Raw genomic sequence first — 22,036 nt, 5'->3', positions numbered from 1 at the left:
ACATAACCACCAGGCCCCCTCACCAAGCCGCGAGTGCGGTGATTATTTATTTTAAAGATGGACTTTGACAGGAGCTGTGGACCCGCTATATCACACACGTGAAAGTTCACAGAGAGTTATAGCGCGGGTTGTTCACTGAATGCTAGCAACTGGCGCACTAACGCTCGTGGGCAGTCGTGGCTTTGTCTCGAGTGAGGTAAACAAGGTTAGCACGCGAGTCGTATTCCAAACAAAGGTCGTATACCAAGCAAAATTTTTCATGTCCAAACAGGACGTATCCCAAGTTGGACTTATTCCAAAGCAGACGTATACCGAGGTACCACTGTATAGTATAGAAAAAGTAGCCTGCCTCCCTGGCGAAAAAAGGCGCCCTTCCATAAAGAAAGAAAGAACTTGAAATGCAAAAATCTTTACTAACTCTTTACAGAAAGTGCTGAAAATTATTCCTTGTGGAATGGAATACATGTCGCTCAGCTCGCACTCACACGTTTGCACTACGTCTGCACAGCTTTCGTGATGAGGGTAGTCAATCGGCGCGCCACTCTGGCAGGAAGGCGGGCTACTTTTTCGTGGGCCACCCTGTATAACACCTTACATGTTCATCCCAGGTATTTGATACCACCCCAGGCAAAGAAGGGGTGCTGCACTAACTGTCTTGTCTTTTTCTACCTCCACAGTGACGAGAAACCGCCCAGTGAGGGTAGTTAACCCCACTCCTTTCGGTCCATTGACTATAAAAGCACGACTGGCTGGAAGGAGGTGTCACTTCTTCACGAATCAACCAGACTTTGCTTTGCGTGGCAACTATTTTTGTTTCCTTTTCACGCCATCACGCATTTGTTTTGTGTTGAAGTTAAAGTAAATGGGGATAACCAAGTTGGCACCCCAAGAATTCTTCCTTAATAAGCCTTTTATTCCCTCTGACTACCACTGTATATATATGTGTGTGTGTGTGTGTGTGTGTGAGACATATGATAAGTCAGTCCAATCAAAAAAAATGCAGATGGTAGTAGAAATCAAAAGTGCAGCAATGGCAGACACAAAAGGCAACTTGGAATCCGGATTGGTTTTAATTGTTTCAAAAACTAAATGTCTACATTGCAGTTCGTACTTTTCTGCCTAATGCTCATTTTCAATGCAGCCTAAAGATACAATTTCTGAAAGTATTTCTGTCCTTACATTGTCTTGAATGCTTGTATTGCATTTTCAAAATAAATTCAACCGACTCAGTTCTTGCCAATAAAAGTCTTCCACGTTTTGATGGTTGCTTCTTTCCCTGGTGACAGGAGTCAGCATGAAGTATCTCATTTATACTTTGAGCATAAAAGAGAAAATCAGAGGCTGATTTCTAGAGGACAGAATCAGTTTGCTCTTGCGCACTCACCGCTGAAGTTGTGCATTGATATTTTGTTATTTCCTGTAAAGCGACAGATAAGCTAACGGTAACACTTTGGAATGGCGGGCTACCTGCTAGCATCTCTTAGTCACTTGTTGCCTTTGTTACATGCAGCAAAGGGACTAAGAGATGTGCCAGTAGCCCCCATTCTGATTGTGAAGCTCTCAGTATATAATGTGACTTTCTTTGACCTGCCATGGGGTCAGCCGTACACAGACACCAGTCCATTGCAGGACACCCACCCCACCGTGATGCCAATTCAGAGTCACCTTTTTGGAGATGTGGTAGGAAAAACCTCAAAGATGTAGAGAGAAGATGCAGACTCCACACCGCAGATTTGAAACCCCAGACGCTGGGCCTGTGAGTGGCAGTAGTGTAGCTGACTAGGTGACACACATGAGTGTATTTGTATTTTAGTCCTGCTTTATGTTTTCTTCTTGCCACCCAGAGCTTTGTGTGCCATGTGTTTATCTTTTATTGCTCTCCTTTATTTTATTTGTGTTTATCTTTTATTATTATCTGTGCTTATCTTTTATTTGGCGGGTGAGGCTCCGATTCCAGTCTCTTTCCTTCTGATGTTATTTATTGTGCTTCTATTCTGACTGCCCACCCTGTTGAATAATTGTGAGGCACCTGAGCGTAGGAGAGGTGCTATATCAATACCCTTTATTGATGATGATGACGATGATTACTGTTATTCATATGTTATCTGGTAGCTCCTATTCTAAAATGTCATTGACATGGTAAAGCTACGCCATTTTTCTTGATTATCTATCTCTGCTCTTAGCCCCTTCCGAAATGATACTGTTGTGCCAGGACATGATAAGTGTTTAATAGAATCTTCCGTTAAAGTGCACAACATTAATACTGTAATAAGCAATCTCAATGCACGTAGAAAATCTAGGAAATATGGCATAAACTCCAATAATCTAATTAAAATCACTATTTTAGAGGAACAATGTATTAAAACTATAAAACAGATCACAGATTAAAAAAAATACACAGAGCGCGCTAATAAAATAATTTAGTTCCTATTCCAAATATCAATAACGCACATAGTATTCATCTCTGCACCTCCGAATCATTAAATATGGCACTATTGAATGTCAGAGCTTTAACTAACAAAACGTTTTTTATCAACGATCTTATTAGTGATAAAAATAGATCTTATTGCACTAAATGAAACATGGCTTAGTTCAGATGCCGGCAGTTTTAATCGAATCTGCGCTCCGGATTACAGTTTTACTCATGCAGACCGCCAGGGAAAAAGGGGCGGAATGGCTAACATTTACTCGAGCCGATTAAAATGTAAAGATGTCAGTTTTGGTAAGTTCAAGTCCATTGAGTATCTCGCCGTTGTTATCCATGGAGATTCTCAAGTTCTAGTACTATCCGTGTATAGACCTCCTAAATATAACGCGTCTTTTTGAGGAATTCTCTGACTTAATGTCAATTTTAATTACTAACTATGACACACTCCTAATAGTTGGCGACTTTAATTTTCATATAGATAATCAGTGTGATCTAAAAGTAAAAGAATTTATGAACCTCCTGGATTCTTTTGATTTGAGACAACTCATAAATCAGCCTACACATAAAGCAGGTCATACGTTAGACTTAGTGATTACTAAAGGACTGAAAGTTGATATAAAACAGATCATTGATATTGGTCTATCAGACCATTTTCTTCTACTTTTAATATAGAAATAATGATAAAAACACTCATGAGAAGCATATTGTTAAAAACGCTTCTTTGACTCGCAGCAGCTTTAAAACTTACAAACATTTTAAGCAATCAGTCCGTTTATAGTGCCAGCTATAATAGCGAGGACAATGTAAATAGTAAGGTGGAAAGATTTAATACTAAAGTGAGAGCTGCTGTTGACATAGTTGCACCTGAAAAGACAGTGAAAAATCTTCTAGCATTGGTATACCATGGAAGACCCAAAGAGTGTCTGATTTAAAGAGAACATGCCGTAGAGCTGGCCAATGGAGGAAGACTAAACTTACTATCCACCATGAAATATTAAAAGTCAAAATAACAGAATACAATAACACTGTCCGTCTTGAGAGACGCTGCTATTTCTCAAGATTATAAATAACAATGCTAGTAATCCCAGAGTCTTATTTTCTACAATTGATCGCCTACTAAACCCAGGTAGCTCAAAGGAATGCCTCCTAAGTGCTTCCAGTGAAACCTGTGAGGCTGTCGCTGTATTTTCAATCAAAAAATTAATGATATTAGAAATAACATAGTATATCCCTCCAACACTAAGGATCCTCCTAAACCCCAGCATCCTGTTATAAACAAATTAAACTCTTTCACTAGGATAGATTTACCTGATTTACAAAAATAATATCTCAATTAAAACCTCCACCTGCGTCCTTGACCCGATACCAACAAGGTTTTTCAAAGAAGTATCAGGCGTGCTAATTGATAATGTTCTTGACATAGTAAATTCGTCACTAGATACTGGGGTCTTCCCAGACTGTCTTAAGACTGCTGTAGTTAAACCCCTACTTAAGAAACATAATCTTGACCCTCAGCTCTTGAAAATTTTAGACCCATCTCTAACCTGCCTTCTTAAGTAAAGTTCTGGAGAAGGCAGTCATTATGCAGTTAAATGACCACCCAATAAACATGCTATTCTTGATAAATTTCAGTCAGGTTTTAGAACAAATCACAGCACAGAAACTGCACTCGTTAAAGTAGTAAATGACTTGGGTAAATGCAGACAGAGGCCATTTATCTGTTCTCATCCTCTTAGATCTGAGTGCTGCATTTGACACCATTGATCACAACATTCTTAGAAATCGCCTTAGTCAATGGGTGGGCCTCTCTGGCAGTGTCTTAAATTGGTTTGAATCCTACCTGACAGGGAGAAAATTCTTTGTTAGTTGTGGGAATTACAACTCAAGACACATGATATCCAATATGGTGTTCCACAAGGCTCTATCCTGGGTCCGCTGTTATTCTCAATCTACATGCTTCCGTTAGGTCAGATTATCTCAGGGCACAACGTGAGCTACCACAGCTATGCTGATGACACACAGCTGTACTTATCAATAGCACCTGATGACCCGATTCTATTGATTCACTAACACAATGTCTGACTTGTATCTCAGAATGGATGAATAGTAATTTTCTCAAGTTAAATAAAGAGAAAACTGAAATTTAGTGATCAGCAATAATGGATACAATGAGGCTATTAGAAATAAACTGGATACATTAGGATTAAAAGTCAAGACGGAGGTAAAAAGCTTAGGGGTGATTGTTGACTGTAATCTGAATTTTAAATCACATATTAATCAGATCATTAGGACAGCATTTTTTCACTTAAGAAACATAAGTAAAGTTAGACCTCTTATATCACTGAAAGATGCTGAGAAATTAGTTCACGCGCTTGTTTTCAGTCGACTAGATTACTGTAACGCACTCCTCTCAGGACTACCCAAAAAAGATATAAATCGTTTGCAACTAGTGCAGAATGCAGCTGCTAGAATCCTAACTAGGAAAAGAAAATCGAACACATCACTCCAGTTTTAATGTCACTACACTGGTTACCTGTGTCATTCAGGATTGACTTTAAAATTCTGCTTATGGTTTATAAAGCCTTAAATAATCTGCTCCATCTTATATATCGGAATGTCTGACACCTTATATTCCAAATCGTAACCTCAGATCCTCAAATGAGTGTCTCCTTAGAATTCCAAGAACAAAACTTAAAAGAAGTGGTGAGGCGGCCTTCTGCTGTTATGCACCTAAAATCTGGAATAGCCTGCCAATAGGAATTTGCCAGGCTGATACAGTAGAGCACTTTAAAACACTGCTGAAAACACATTACTTTAACATGGCCTTTTATAACTTCATTTTAACTTAATTTAACTTAATCCTGATACTCTGTATGTTCAATTCATCATAATAACTATTCATGGTGGCTCTAAAATCGTACTGACCCCTACTCTCTTCTGTTTCTTTTTCCGGTTTCTTTGTGGTGGTGGCCTGCGCCACCTCCACCTACTCAAAGCTTCATGATGCTCCAACAATGATGGATGGATTAAAAGGCAGAAGTCTACGTGACCATCATCATCAAGCCCTTCCGTGAGAACCCTAAATCCAAAGAGGACTGTTTCATTTATGTTAGGTAGAATGTCCAGAGAGGACTGGGTGGTCTCATGGTCTGGAATCCCTACAGATTTTATTTTTCTCCAGCCTTCTGGAGTTTTTGTTTTTCTGTCCCCCCTGGCCATTGAACCTTACTCTTATTCGATGTTAATTAATGTTGATTTATTTTGTTTTCTTATTGTGTCTTTTATTTTTTTATTCTTTAATATGTAAAGCACTTTGAGCTACTATTTGTATGAAAATGTGCTATATAAATAAATGTTGTTGTTGTTGCCATTGCTATCATGCATCACTGCTATCATAATCGGTTTCAGTTTCATGGTTTGTTTCAATTACGACAGTATTTGCAGGACTTGTGTTTGAAGTGACATTCGGCATCTGTCAAGCGTTGTAAGTATACAACCAATTTCATCGATAACTTCACATCCAGCTTTTGAGAGTTTAAACATTCATAAACATCAAAGTGTCCACTACTGAAATCGTCACCTGTGAATCTAAGATGTTTAAGAGGCATTGGCGGTTGTCGAAAGGTGTAAAATATTTGGCCATTTCAGTACACTTGAAAGCGACAACCGAACAATTCAGCGGCAGCCATCAACTCACATGCAGAACCATAGGTGAAGGGCTTAAGCATTTCACTCTTCTAGTGCTCCTGTGTAGTATAATTATCTCCTGTACCGTCATCAGTCCATACCTTGAACCTGTCCCAGTCATTCAACACATAAGACACAATGTTCCTCCGGATATCAAGAGTGAGCCTGATATGGCCGTGCAATATGTAACAAAGAGAATGGAAAAGGTAGGTGCCATCTCCGGGCATGGAAACCATTCGGTAAGTGACAGTTCTTTGATCGATGGTGATCACCTCGATAGACATGTTAATGGGGTACGGTTGGAACGATAAAGGAAATGGGTACCTGAACAATGTAAAGTAAGTCTAAAATACCTACACAATGACTATAATCGTAATAAACAAACAATAAAACAGCGGAGAAGCTGGGAGACATTAATCTGGTGGCGAAGCAAGGAAGGGAATGTAGATACTGGAGCGACAGATGGCCTTATATAGGCAGGCAGCCAACAACGTGGGAGACATTGGGATGGGGGACCCAACGGCGCCTCACACAGTGACCGAGCTGCAAGCTATGGACGTATATATGTATGTAAGTAGGATTCAGTTAGCGTTGGGAACGTGCGTTCCAAATTTCTTGAAGATGGGCCCATAAGTAACAAAGACCGTTGGAAAGTTCAATATGGTGGTCGACAGTGGCGTCATACCACTGAAATAAGCACGTACATCGGTTTCGGTTAGTGCAGGGAAGCCGCCTACCAAATTTCGTGAAGATGGGGCCATAAATAAGAAAGTTCGATATGTGGACGTTGTCGACCGTTATGACCGTTACGTGTAGAATTTCAAAATGAAACCTGCTTAACTTTTGTAAGTAAGCTGTAAGGAATAAGGCTGTCAAATTTCAGCCACGGGAAGTTGGAGAATTAGTGAGTAAGTGAGTGAGTGAGGGCTTTGCCTTTTATTAGTATAGATTATTTGGAACACATTCATTTCACGTGTGTTCCATGTCTACAAAGATCTATGTAAACGTAGGATGACAGGAAATGCAAGAAATGTTGAACACATACCTAAAAGACAAACTTTTTTTATGTTTTAGTACTAATGGCAAAATTTTGACATGAAGTGTATAATGTGTGAGGTGTTATAATGCCTTTTTTGCAATAAGTATTGTGTTATCTCACAAAAGAAACTCATTATTTTACACAAGAATTGCATTATTTCACAATAACTATTATGATATTCCGCAAAGGATTTGGTTCTTTTGCAAATGTATTGTGTTATTTTGCAAATAATTACTGTAATATCTTGCAAATAAATCTCATTATTTAACAAACATCTTGTGTTATTTCAGAAAAGTATTATATTATTTTAAATTAAGTATTATGATATTTCATAAAAGAATTGTATTACTTCACAATAGTCATTGTGAAATGTTTTAAAGAATTGTGCTGTTTTGTAAATGTGTTGTGCTACATTGCGTTTTCAGTTATTTTGCAAAAGAATCTCATTCATTTTGCAAGTATTGTATTATTTTAAATTAATTACTAAGTTATTTTGTGTGAAGAACTGCGTTATTTCACAATAACAACTGTGAAATTTCACAGAATTTTATTCTTTTGCTAATTTATTGTTATTTTCCAATACGTTTTTTTTATTAAAAAAAAAAAAGAATCTCATTATTTTGCAAAAATATCGATTTAATTCACAATAATTGTTATGTAATTTCTCAAAAAAATCTTGTTATTTTGCAAAAGAATTATTTCACAATAATCGTTGCATTACTAATGCAAAGGATTTGGCTCTTTTTGCAATAATTACTGTAAAATCTTGCAAAAACATTCTCATCATTAATTTTCAAAAGTAATGTTATTTCATAAAATTATTGCATTATTTTACAGTAATTATTATGATATTTCACTAAATAATTGCATAATTTCACAATAATCGTTGTGAAATTGTGCAACAGAATTGCGTTCTTTTGCCTGTGTATTGTGTTATTTTGCAATAATTCTTGTTTTATCTCTAAAGAATCTTGTTCATTTGCCAAGGTACTGTGTTATTTCACAGTAATTCTTATGTTATTTCGGCAAACGATTGCATTACTGAGTTATTTCTCAAAGATATTGCCTGCCGCCGACTGCTGACAGCCATTGGCGTGGAGATTAAGTGCACACACAGCATACCATCAAGTGACAGGAACTGATAAAATGCTGCAGGTACGCATTTAGTTTGAATCAGTAAGTTTAGCAGAGATGTGTTAAACACTCGCAGAGTGAAGCTGCAGAGATGCCTCACAGCACATGGGGTTTGCATGTACTCCCCGTGTATTTGACTGATATCAGTAATTGATCACCAGTTATTGCACTCAATACTGAGTAATAAGCGGAGACCAGAGACGTGGAAAGGTTTGGGGCAGCCACCCGTTTAATTCGGTTTCCCGGCTGCAAAAGTCTTTGAGGCATTGTAATAGTAAGTACATCAACAGAGTCCAAAACAGAACTGCCTGCCTAAGCAAAGGCAGTGAGCTTTATAGCACAGAGAGCGGAAATGATGTCGTCCTCTGGGCCGGAACTGGAAGTGACCTCATCCTTGGGGCCGGAACCGGAAATGATGTGTCCTTCCTGGAAATGGCGGCTCCTGGTGAGATTTCCCGGGTAAGACCTACAGAGACTCAGAAAGAGCGTCAGCGTACCCCGCCCCCCCCCGGGCAGATGTATAAACAGTATTGTCTAAGCCCTTCAGCTGCTTCCCATGCACACGTGCGTGACAACTGGAAATGCATAAATGATGCATCTCAATTACCAAAAACGTTTAGTCCATCTCATGCCATGAAATAAATATATCCATCTATTTTTTCCTTCCCCAAACTGAGCCCCCGGACACTCGATGTATGAACACTAGCTGCTGCACCACCACATCACACTGTTTCAAAATATCAAGAAGTGTCCAGCTGCAGTCCAGACAGTTTTAGGCCTCGGACAGATCTGAGCACTTTTGACATAATGAGGTCCATAAATGGACGCCCCCTTCTGGAGCCATTCCCCTGTTTCAGTGGTGAACTGACGCCTTTATTACTCATGACGATTTCAATTCCCTTTAGTTCCTGCACTCAAATGCGCATTTCGCATTTATTAAACTTTTCAACTATAGAGGTCTTTCAGTTCTGCATTCGAATCAGTTGTTTTGGTGTCATATATTAGAAACAAATTGAACAAAACATCTTAACATTTTCTATTTTATAGTATACGTTTTATATCTGAGTTTGCCGCGTCTCATTCATGAGACTTCATTTTTTAATCCGTTAGTTATATGCTACAGTCAGCGGACTAGTGGCTCTGTGGCTCAGGATCTACACAGGTAATCGGAAGGCTGATCCCATATAAAAATAGGAAATGCTAAGGAAGAAGACGAAGAAGAATATTATATATTCTTATACTTATAAATTATAGGCTGCCCTCAGCTATGATTAAAACTACATATTCTTACAGACTCTGAATCGAATAAATCATAGACTTTGTCTAAACAGTCAAAATATCCATCCATCTATATCTGAACACAGGGGTCTGCTGGAGCCAATCCCAGAGTGCAAGGCAGGAACAAACCCCGGGCAGGGCGCCAGCCCACCGCATGGCACACACACTAGGGACAATTTTTTAGTATCATTAATTCACCTAACCTGCATGTCTTTGGACTGTGGGAGGAAACCCACGCAGACACGAGGAGAACATGCAAACTCCACACAGGGAGGACCTGGGAAGTGAACCCGGGTCTCCTAACTGCGAGGCAGCAGCGCTACCACTGCACCAACATGCCACCCACAGTCAAAATACTGTATGCAATACTATGCGCCGGATGTTTAGGTGGTCCTCTCTGTGTTATATCATAAGTACTGTATTATTACTGGTGTACAAAATTTTAATTTATATTTACATTGCATTAATTGTGATGGAGTTTATGCTCCAGAAGAGTGACACACTCGACCTCAGAAGCACGAAGAGGCATAAAGTAGTCATTTGAGTCGCCCAGCTAAGACCCTTCTCTGTTAGCCGAGCAGCCCTGCGTACCCACTGGTGATGGGTCGTGACCTGGCAGCAAGTACGAAGAGACGTTTATTACATTAGCATGACAATTTATCCTGGTAAAGCTTATATTTATTTATAATAAATATTTTTTTGCACACATGCCATCTGAACTATAGTGGTGCTGAGGTATCACCCGTTGCTTGGCTGCACTCGGGTCCAAATCTGGGTCCTGAGTTGGCTTGTCGTGTGGTGGGTGCGGCAATGCACTGTATCAGCGTGCGCTCCTAACCTCATCCTCATACATTTAGTTTGCCACCAACTACTATAATAGTACATTTAGCACCAAAGTGTACCGCTAACACTTGGAAAGTGGGTGGAGTCAAAAGGGATGCAGCTGACAGGGGCGTCGCCTCACGGGCCTCAGAATGTCTCAAGTCGCTGAATCTGTCCGAGGCCTAAAACTGTCCTGACTGCAGCTGAACTCTATTGAAAATATCTAATGTAAGTAACTGGATTAAAACAGAATTTATTTCTAGGTTTCTGTTACTGGACTGCACGCAGCGCACTTTACAAAGGACCACCATACCGCCCACCATGTTTGTTTCTTGCTTTACACCCGGTGCTGGCCTGCCGGTGACCCTGAACTGGACAGATTACGTGTACCCCTCAGCACATGCAGGGTCAAATGTATGCCTTGATATAGTGACACATGTGCTTTAACTCTTGCTCAGTAGTTGTCACTAGGCTGTCACTATAACTCCCGCCGCCACGCCTCTCTTACTTGATCTTTTCATCCTCTGGGCCAGAAACTCGCCCCTAGAAGCGCTTGACACAAATAACAACATGAAGGAGTAGAGCAGAACCCCAGAGAGGAAAGCAACTAGGACAAAGGGAGAACATACAAACGTCCCAGAGAATGAAGCTGGAGCCCCAGCACTGGCACGGTGGCATTTCCATTAAAGCGAATGTCAAGTTAAAGCAGAAGTGAAAACCTTTCAGGCACTTGAGCCCATTGGCACACCAGTCATGAATGCTGCCATCATTTCCATGAGATGACATCTCATTGTCAGTCTCTCCGGCCAATGAGATGGTGTGAAGAAGACAAGCAATTCTGTGCCTAGGAAACAACTCATTATGTTGGGCTGACAGGCCTGTTCTTCTCAAATCATTTCTTACTCTTGATACCAGCCTCGGGGGGCTCTCCTGCCTCTCAAACCAGGGGAAGCTTGCTGCTGCCATACCCCTGTCTTAATGTTGCACAATCGATGTTCATCTTCCAGGCCGCCTGATGTGCCAGCTTCTTCCAGCAATGAAGGCCTGCTGCTGCCATTCCCTTGGACGTGCACCTCATTACGAGCGCCATCTCCCCCCGCTGAGTCACGTTTCGTTCCCGCTCGGGGGCCCTCTGCTGTGGTGAGGAGCAATTGAAAGAATGAATTTGTGTGCCCCTCGGGGTGGTGCTGCTGCTCGACTGGGTGAATGCTCTTTGTTTCAGAGCGCTGGACCGATTCCAGCCAGGAGCCGATTGTGAATCAAGTTCTTGTGGACTCGGCCTGCCGCTGGGCGAGCATCAGCAAATCGCTATGACAACGGACAAAGACATGCAAATCAGCGTAAAGGGAACTGAATTCTTACTGTTTGTAGGAGTCGGCGGCAATCATGTGTGGGGCTTTCGAGTTGGCAAGCCGGGCCCTGTCAAGAATGTAAACCTCTTCTTAACCCCTTGGTGCTTCATTAAAGAAGAGAAAAGAAATCCATGAAAGTTTTTTGTTTTATTTTTTACCTAATCACTTGCTGCCAGGTATGAAACCCTGAAAAGCAGACACCTCAGGGACGGGACGGGCAACAGTGTCACAAACATCCTGGCAGGAATCTGACAGCAACATCATAATGGAGGTATTCATCCATGTCCTTCAAACCACTGGGCCTGCCAAACCAATCAAAGCAGAGCAAGTCGGGACGGGTCAGGTTTTGGGTTTTGCTGTGGACAGCGTGGCGAGTTTATGATCCACGCTGCATGTCGATTAACACTTGCAAGGAAGAATTTCAATGCCCTCTGTGCACGTGGTTACAATGACCCTATAAGCAGGAGCAAAGTGAGAAGGAACCCCTGGGCAAGGGGTGCGGAAGACAAATGAGACTTGGGGGTCATATAGTCATTTAGGGGGAATATAGTGTCACACACATGCCCACGGGAGACATTTTATGGGCTCAATAGTATGTGCTTTTCAGCCAACCCAGGGGTTGGCACTGTCCAGTAATACACTCTCCTTTACTCCCTCTGCAGACCCTCATCAGAGCCCACCTCTTAAAGACGTCACTTCTGCCTCTCAAGATCCCACCTGATGATGACATCCCTTCCAGTTCCATTTTCCTCAAGATCCCAACTCTTCCTGTCCCCATCATGTAAATGCACCACCATCATGCTATGGCTCAGTTATGTGTTTTACCTGTAAAGATGTTTTCTTTTTTTTTTGCATATTTTTCAAGTATATGGGGTGATAATCCCTAAACGTTTATGCTCGTCACTGGGTCTTATTACAATAGTTATTGCGCATAGAGTGTTTTGGTATTTTTTCCATATTAAAATATAACATCTATTTCAGAAGTGGCAGGTTGGGCTGGTCTCATAACAAAGAGAAAATAAATAAAAAAGGGCAGAGGGGAACTCTTTTATCTTAGGAGACTGCATTCCATTTATGTGTGTCGTGACATCCTGCACATCTTCTACAACTCTCTGATGGCCAGTGGGATTCTCTGTGCTGTGGTGTGCTGGGCGGGTGACATCACTTCAAGAGAGGACCACCGAATCAACAAGCTAATAAAAGGCAGGCTCAGTTATGGGGCACATTCAGGACCACCTGGAGGTAGTAGAAGAAGAGAGAATGAAGACAAAACTGAGAGCCATTATGAACAAAGCTGCACATCCTCACTGTGACACAACACTGAGGACTTTCAGCCAGCGAGTCATTCAACGGCAATGGTAGTACATCCAAATAAATCCTCAGTGTGACTGCAACGGCCAAGTTAGTGTGACTTGTTCATTTTATTTATTATGGAGTATGTTTGAGAGGGTATTTGTCATCTGTCATACCATAATAATATGATTAATTATTGCACTTCTGTAAAAAGTCAAAGTTCCCCTTTGGGACAAATAAACATCTATCTATCTATCTATCTATCTATCTGTTATATAGTGCCTTTAATCAATCAATCATTCTATCTATATATTGTCACAAACAAGAGACAGAGTCATATAAAGGTTTGAGGCAGCCACCCATATAATCTGGTTTCCTGGCTGCAAAGTAGCTTTTGATAGATACAGCACTGATGTGCACAAAACCGAGTCCAAAACAGAACTGAGGGAATAGGGAGAAGGTGGAGGCTTTTAAAGGGGAAGACAGGAAGTGAAGTCAAAGGGGTCGGGCTCATGTAGGTCTTCTGCCATTGGTGCGAGCCCAGACATGACATCACAGGGACCGGAGCCGGCAAGGTCTCCTTCCATTGGCTCGGTCCCGGAAGTGGCGTCAAGAATGGTCTGCAGGCAAGGGAGAAAAAGAGTCAGTGCACTCTGCCACATCCCGGTATGACTCGGAACTGTCCTTACTCAAGCCCTTAAGTTGGCTCCCATGCGCACGTGTGTGACAATATCTATTTATCTATCTATCATATAGTGCCTTTCATATCTATCTATCTATCTATCTATCTATCTATCTATCTATCTATCTATCTATCTATCTATCTATCTATCTATCTATCTATCATGTAGTGCCTTTAATCAATCTATCTATCTATCTATCATGTAGTGCCTTTAATCAATCTATCTATCTATCTGTCTCAGGTGGGCTTCTTTCAGAGGACCATTCAGGCTGCGGTTTCAGCTATGTGCCTGTGTCCAGCGCCTTTTCACTACTTTTCATTTCTTATTATTTAGATATTTTTGAAAAGGGTGCTCATAGGTAGCCCACTATTCAGGGGAGTGATTGACCTTTCTTTATGGTGTGTGTGTGTGTATGTGTGTATGAATCTGATTCAGCTTTCTTTAGTACTAAGCGAGCTTCTAGAAGCAAATGATGAAAGCCAAGGCCAGTACTTTTACTCTTGGTGGCTAAGAGTTGAGGGCTTGCAAATAAATAAATAAATAAATTAGCATATGCATGACAATCATTAGCATATGTGCAGTTCATACATTGTCCAGAGGGGGTGCACTGAACTCTTGTGTTATGAGGGACTTGGCCATCTTGAAGCCAGAATAAGGACCATCTCAACTAAGATGAACAAAAGGCAGAGTTTTATTGCTAAATTATCACACAAGGGTAAAAAAATGAAGAGTAAGTAATAAATACAAACAAGGAAAGAATAAATAAGGATGACAGCAACTCAAAGGGGCTCCAACCCAGGGGTCTCCAATTCCGGCTCTAGAGGTCCGCAGCTACTGCTGGTTTTCATTCTAGCATTTTCTTAATTAGGGGGCTGTTTTTGCTACTAATTAACTTCTTTTGAATGAATTGTATTCACTTGCTCAAACAACAATGAGGTGCAAAATGAGCCAAAAGATAACCAGCAAACTGTGTCCATCATATGATATCTGAAAATAAAGAAAGATGAAAGTCTCAGCAATGTTGATCCACTCAGGTCCCCAAAATAGTGCTCTTAGAAAAGAGAAAATCAACAATTTCAGAAATGTCTGCTATTGCGCAATGAGTTCAGCAACAAGCCATGGAATTAAAGAGCGGGTTTTATTAACAACAAGACTCGGCGCCTAATTAAGAAACTGGTTGGAGTGAAATTGGTTGGAGTTTGAGGCCCTGACTTAGTTGGTCTTCTGTTGGCTCCCTCACTTTACATTTCATTTCTGTTTGGGTGCCATTTAAGGAAAGAAATGAAACGATTCAGGGGAATAAATCTTTTTAAAAAACGAAAGGAAAATGAGTTAATCAGCAGCAAAAACTAGTCACCAATTAAGGAAAGGGTTAGAGTGAAAACCTCATTGTTTTCCACTGTGGTCCTGCAGGAATAGAGTTGAGGACCCCTGGCCTAAATACTGTAGACAGGTTCCTTCACTGGGTGCCCAGTCCACTTAACCCCCAAAATAAAGTCACACACACACACACACTCCTCTCAACACTTCTGGCCTCACTTCCTCCTGTTGGCTGAGCTCCCGACTCCAAGCTCTGTGGCCGTATTTCCAGAAGGGCCTTTTGAACCACAGCCTGCTAGTATTTTTAACACCATTAAAGGTCTCTGACTTTTATATGGGCAACACTTTATAATACATTTTCATAATTAAACCTTTACAAACCTTTAAAAATAGATGAAAAGTTTTAACCTTAAATTAGGTACTACAAACTAATGGATATACAATTTGTAAAGATGTAAAGAAGCATTTCATAATGACTTATTAATGAAAGTCCCCAATATACAAATTATCATTTAATGTCCATTACTGTTTGAATGTGAATGAACTAATAACCTGTTAAGCATTGCATAATGTGCGTTAACGACTTATTAATGAATGTTATTATGAAGTGTTACCTGACAACACAATCCTGGTTTTGGTTTTGCTTTTGCTTTGTTTTTAATCCCAATTTGGATTATCATACTCGCGGATAAATTCTCCTGTGGGTAAGTCAGAACTACTGTATGATTTCTTGTATTTTAAAATGTTGGTCGTATAAGTCAAATGCGGAAATCTCCTGCTATTGGTCCAAGAGATTATGATATGCTATATATAACGCCCACCTGAGAGAGTAACCACGGAGTGCACTGCCTTTCTTTTCTATGTTGGTGCGGCAATGCGCTGTATCAGCGTGCGCTCCTAACCGCTCTGTCTCTCTATTGTGCCTACGTGACCACACGGTGATACCTGAGCAATTCCAAAGCGACAATTGCACTGTTTTGTATTTTTTGTATCTCACAGCCGCATACACCTTTATCATAAGAGCATCCCTTATCTACGATGTAGTGTTCGATCAGAAGAAAATATGAAGATGGTTTTACATTAGAAGTCATTGAAGTGGCGAAAGAAATTGGTAACTGTGCTGCTGCAACAAAATTTGATGATTCTGAGAAACTGAGGAGGCAAGAAGATGTAAAAAAAAAAATGTAAGTGTTGCATTTTTGAACGGGCGTATAAATCGGGGTCTGATTTTATGATCGATTTTTCGGGTTTCAAGACCCAACTTATATGTGAATAAAGTGATTCTTCTGACCTGAATCCCTGCTATGAATATCTCACAGTCCTCTCGCTAAGCCCCTCAAGTAAATGCTGGCCCATCTCTGCCGCTCGTTCGATTGAACTCCCCATTCAGTCGAACTCGAACACGGCACACTGGCCTCCGCTTCATCACGCCTTACTGCCTTCCTCTTTGCTTTCCTCTTTCATGACAGACTCTGCTGTCCTCTCTGATTTCCTTCTTCTCAGTGTCAGTCTCCCATGTTTGTGTTAGAGGTGAATATTTCTTCTGGTCTTCCTTTGTCTTGTTTATTCTTTGGAAAACAACTCCCATGCAGTCTTTGTCTATTCTTTAATAGAAAGAAGAAAAGACTGTCCTTACTATTAGCTTCTTCTTCAGATTGAATTTCCTTATTTTTCTCTATATGTGTAATAACATCTTCTTTTTATCTGCTTTCGTTTGATAATTCGGATTCCTCAAACTGAGGCCCACCAGGCCCAACTCGTCTGTGTGTACAGTCGTCAGTCTCATGTCATTTTACGATATGTCGATAACCTGCTCCTTAAGCTCTGTAATCCCGTCTTCCCGTGCCTGACTCTATCCTGACTGTCTCCCTGTCACTCGTACATTTTCTGCCTAATCTCTGATACATAATTGTATACTCCAGTGACTCTCTTTCATTTTTCTTACGCCTTACTAATTCATCTGTCAAGTCTTCTCCTCTTTTTATTATGATCTTCAAACTCTTTAAACCTTTCTTTAGTTCCTTTACAATCCTAGTGTGTAGCACTGTGGTGTAGTGCTGTTGCTTCACAGATCCACAATTCTGGGTTCCCTGCCAATATAGAGCTTGCATGTCGTCCCCACGACTGTGAGGACCTCCCTGGTTTTGCTCACATATCCTCATATCCGTGCAGGTGAAGTTAATTGATAGGTATTTTAATAATTATTGAATGTGTATGCACATGGGCACTGTGATGTATGGATACCCCATCCAGGTCACTTCAAGTTTATTGTCATTGCCTAATACACCAGGATACAGTAGATGTGAAACAAGCGGTCCTCATTCTAGTGCCATCTTACAACACAATTCAAGCAAGACATTGCATAGCTACAAATACAAAGCAAAACACAAACAAGCACGGACCCTTGGCACAGAGAGGCCAGAGCCTGTCCCTGCAGTACTCCTCCCAAGGCTCTTTGCTTGTGGTCTCATCTGCCTTGTGCACAGCCTGCACATTCACGCTGCTGTCTCTCATTCGGAGTCAGGCTTTGCCTACGTTCCTCAGTTACAGAAGACAGGATTCTTCTGAAGGTTTACCAGTGGCCACATGCCCAGATCAATGGGCTACGCCTGTTCCAGACTCTGTCCCAGAAGAAACTGTGACATGCTTTTGCACATGGAGAAGAAGGATGTAGATGAGATGAAAATATACGGCCCACGTTTCTCTTGTGGTGAAAGACAGCGTGAATTCAGTTTTGCACAAATCATTTCATTCATCGCTACTGAAAGTCTACCACAGGTTTCCATCTTATTTTGCCTGTATAGTGTGGCCAATCAATGTTGCCTGCACATCTAAGAGATTTGGTAGGAAACATGAGAACTGTGTGGAAATACCACACAGGAATTGGAGGACATGCTCATTTCATGCTGTGATTTAAGTCCAAGTGGGAGGCAGCCATACTAAACTCTGATCCACAAACAATTTTGAATGACTGTTTCCAGTGAGTCCTACGAATCAACTAACAAATCACTTCTATGGCGCTCAACAGGAGTGCTGTAGCTCATGTATGATGCCATCAGTGCCTTTCATTTTGCAGACAGATGTTTAAAGCACATGTGCAAGTACCACACATCTGTTTCATGTTTCTCTTACACTTCTCTTATGATTCTTTCGAGTTTAAACTGACCCATTACCGATGAACAAGAATTCCATCACTGATGATTCTCGTACAAGTACAATAGAGTAACAACACATCTCACAGACTTTTTATCCTGCGACAAGATGTGATCTTTTGAAGAGAGACACTTTCACGTCCCGCGAGACGGTCAAGTCACATCATACTTACAACCTTTGGAAGCAAGTCCCGCGAGAAAGTGACTTTTACAAGTCACACCCTACTTACAACCATTTTCAAACAAGAAAAGTAGTGTTTCTTCCCAATCAAGAGGCGTATCCGCGAGGTTTAAAAGATTTGTTGTTTGGTGAAAATGAAATCCACAAAGCCTGTCACGCTTGGGTCACAGAGTTGCACAGATACACAGGAGATTTTAGAGACAGAAACGTTCTTCAAACACTTCAAACAAACATAAGTCTCTTTTAGGAGGGAATCGAGCTCTGTGTGTAGTTGGAGGGGACAGTTCATATTCTTAATGAAAAGAATAGAAAATCTTCCCCTTCATAGGGGCGCACCTCGGCAGCAGAGACCCCCAACATGAGAAGAGGATGTCCGGGGGAGAAAAGAGAGACAAAGCAGTGAGACACAAAGACAGCTGCTGTATAGGCTTTTAAATGTTTGAAGTGCCATGTGAGATGAAGATCACATGGCACAGCAGAAGCAGCAGCAACAAGCCAATAGCTGATTGAGCAAAGAGGAGGTAAAAAACCTGTATTTGTTTTCCATTGTATCACCATTTAAGAGGGGGTTTTGGAGGAGTGGCCACATCTCCTTGGGGTGCGTTCAGCCACCCTATTTACAACACGAGCGGCAGAGACGCGAAGGCCGGGCAGTTTAGGTTTTGGCGAGCAAAGCTAGTTTATATTAATACTAACTGTGTAAGCCGGTGAGTGTGAGTTTTCTGTTTTCTCGGACGCGGAGCCCTTACCCCAACCCCACCTCTCACTTCTGGGCCAGACAGACACACACACTTCCACGTGTAGACGTTTATATTTAAGAAAAGTCATGTATGCACATCTGAGGATCACCATCCAAGCTCTCCCGAGGTATGTGATATAACCCTGTGTCGAGAGGGGGCACTGTCGCTAACGGTCTTGTCATTTTCTTCCTCTACAGTGTCGAGAAACTGGCAAGTGAGGACAACTGACTCTGCCCTTTCCGGTCCTAGAGCTGCAAAACAATGGCTACCCTGAAGGAGGGTAATTTTACACTTCAACTATGTTGTCATGCGCTGTGCTTTTAAATAAGACATTGTCATATGAATGATCAATATGCTAAGTATAAATTACTATATGTAATTTATTTGAATTATAGGACTATATATATTTGTAAAACAATTCATTTAGTTTTTTTTTTTTTAATGCCACTGGCCCAGTATCCCATTAGTGAATCAAACGAGTCAAAAGAACCACAATGAATCACAATTAAATGGGTAGTTAAAGAATTGAATCATTAGAGTGAATCAAAATGCCTAAGACTAGTTACATCCTTTATTTTATCTACTTTATCCAATTTCAGTTTGTGAGGTCCTGAGCCTACTCCTGCCCCACTAGATAAAAAGCAGGAACCAATCCTGGATGGCATGTCAGTCCATCAGAGAGCACACTGCCAACACATCCACTTTCTTTCAAACTGAGTCAGTTTAAGGCACAGACTAACCTGACGCGGGCACCTTTGGCATGTGGGAGGAACAACATGCCAACTTGAACTGATCACTCTAAGACTGCTTTGCGTTTCCTTTATCCAGAATTCCCAACAAAGCATTTTGAAAGACTCTGCAGCCTGTTCCAGCACCATTCAGAGTGACCTGAAGCACATACCTCCATTTTTAAACTTTGCCAGGTGTCTTTTCTTTGGATTGCTTAACAGGTGGGCTGTCAATATCTTCTTTCATTTAGCGACCTGTAGCCATTCAGACAGGGCACTACAACACGTGATGACGCCTTCATTCATTCATCCAAAGACTCGGCCTGTCTCTCCGGTGTCTGTGCTGCCCTCCTCCCACATTTGCCAGCACTGCAGACTCCATCTGAGCCCTGAGGTGCCTTGATTGCCCACATGGCTGTGGCTCACCCTCATTAACAGCTCAAGTCCACCCCCGCCGCCATGACACAGAAAGCTAATGTAACATCAATGCTTGAAATGACAAGTCATGTAGGCCAGAATAAATGAACCATTTCTTCAACTGCAAAGCTAATTTTCAAAATGATCACCTAAGCTTTCTCCCAGCCGAGGTAATAGACTGCTGCAACACAGAATGGTAATTCCAGCTACACGGACACCCTGGCAACGGCACTCAGCTTTCCTGAGCCCAGTGCTGATTTTACCCATTGGAGGAAAGAGGGCCCAGAATAAAAGGAAAAAATTGAGAAAGTGTTTCGGAAGAGCAGGAGCAGGAGGTTCCAGAAGTCCTTTCTTATTGCTGCCATACAAGCACACACACGCAGACACACACACACTTGCCAGGTCTCATTAGGCTTTAATGGCACACGGGCATTTTCTATTCCACACTTCAGTCCTGTCCTGATGCCCTGCTTTGCCCAAGCCTATCCAGTCGGCTCCCAAAGGGCTCATATTCTGATCGAGAAATTCTCTTCAGGGCTTCTCTAAAGAATAAGATAATGGGAGACATAAAAAATTCACAAATCGTTCTGACAGGTCTATGAAAGGAAAAAAAAAAAGTGACATTTAGCTGCCATTTTTCGACCCTATGTAAATAGGCCCATAGAGAGTCGTAGAGGTGCCCTGCCAGCCATTATGTTTTACTGTTACGCTGTTATTTATTTAAAATATTCACAGTGGGTAAGCCATCCACAGGAGCAGTGAAGGAACAGCATAAATAAAATGGGTGACAGCAAACTTGAAGGACCAGGCTTTCCAACTATAAAGCTCCTCTGTATAGTGATTTAAATTCTCCATCCCACTGTGTTAAATGTTGTGGTTCCACAACATGCCTGCTTACTCCATCCATGTGTATGTCACACATACAGTACTTTGCAAAAGTCTTGGGTGCCTTACATTTTTTTAAATACCCTGCTCAAAGAAATTAAGGGAACACTTAAATCACACATTGGATCTTGATGAATGAAATACTCAAGTAGAAACTCTTCACTGAGTAATACTGTGTAATTCATTGAGCACAAAATGATGAAAATCTAAATCACCAACCCACTGAGGGCTGGATTCAACATTACACCGAAAATCAAAGTCAGGAATTGAAATCGAAGGTGGAGGTAGATCTAGCTTGTGTAAATATCATCTCAACAACACTACTGAGTCAGTAGAGTGTATAACCCCCATGTATAGGTGTGCACTCTCGAGAATTTCTGTGCATGCTCCTGATGAGATAGCGGATGATGTCCTGTGGAGTCTAAAATTTCAGGCAAACAGGAGATTCAATATGTGCCGTCTGATGTGTTCTGAAGAAGCACAAGAAATGCACAAGATTGAGCATAGAGTAATGGAATTGGAGGGGAGGCCACCCAGGCCTGTATTTTTACCCCATTTTTAGTGATAACCCAACAATACTGGCAAAACTGAATTTGCAGTGAAACCTACGAGTTTTGCATTGTAAAAATAAAAATTAAAAAATGAATAAATAAATTATGAAATTATGAAATGCTCACCATTGACACAAAGATGTTTAGTATAGTATATGAATAAATCCTTTATCTACCATATTTACTATGCAACCTTATGGCAATGCTGATGGGACTACACATCCCATCAAGTAGCATTGCATTGGAGATGAGCTGGGAAGACGTCATGATCATCTCACACAAAATTTAAATATCACTCACCAAAGTGGGACCTCATGTAAGACCACAGCTGCATCGTTTTCTTCTC

The sequence above is a fragment of the Polypterus senegalus genome, chromosome 18, assembly GCF_016835505.1.
Source record: "Polypterus senegalus isolate Bchr_013 chromosome 18, ASM1683550v1, whole genome shotgun sequence".
Taxonomy (NCBI): Eukaryota; Metazoa; Chordata; class Cladistia; order Polypteriformes; family Polypteridae; genus Polypterus; species Polypterus senegalus.
This window is presented reverse-complemented; position numbering follows the sequence as displayed.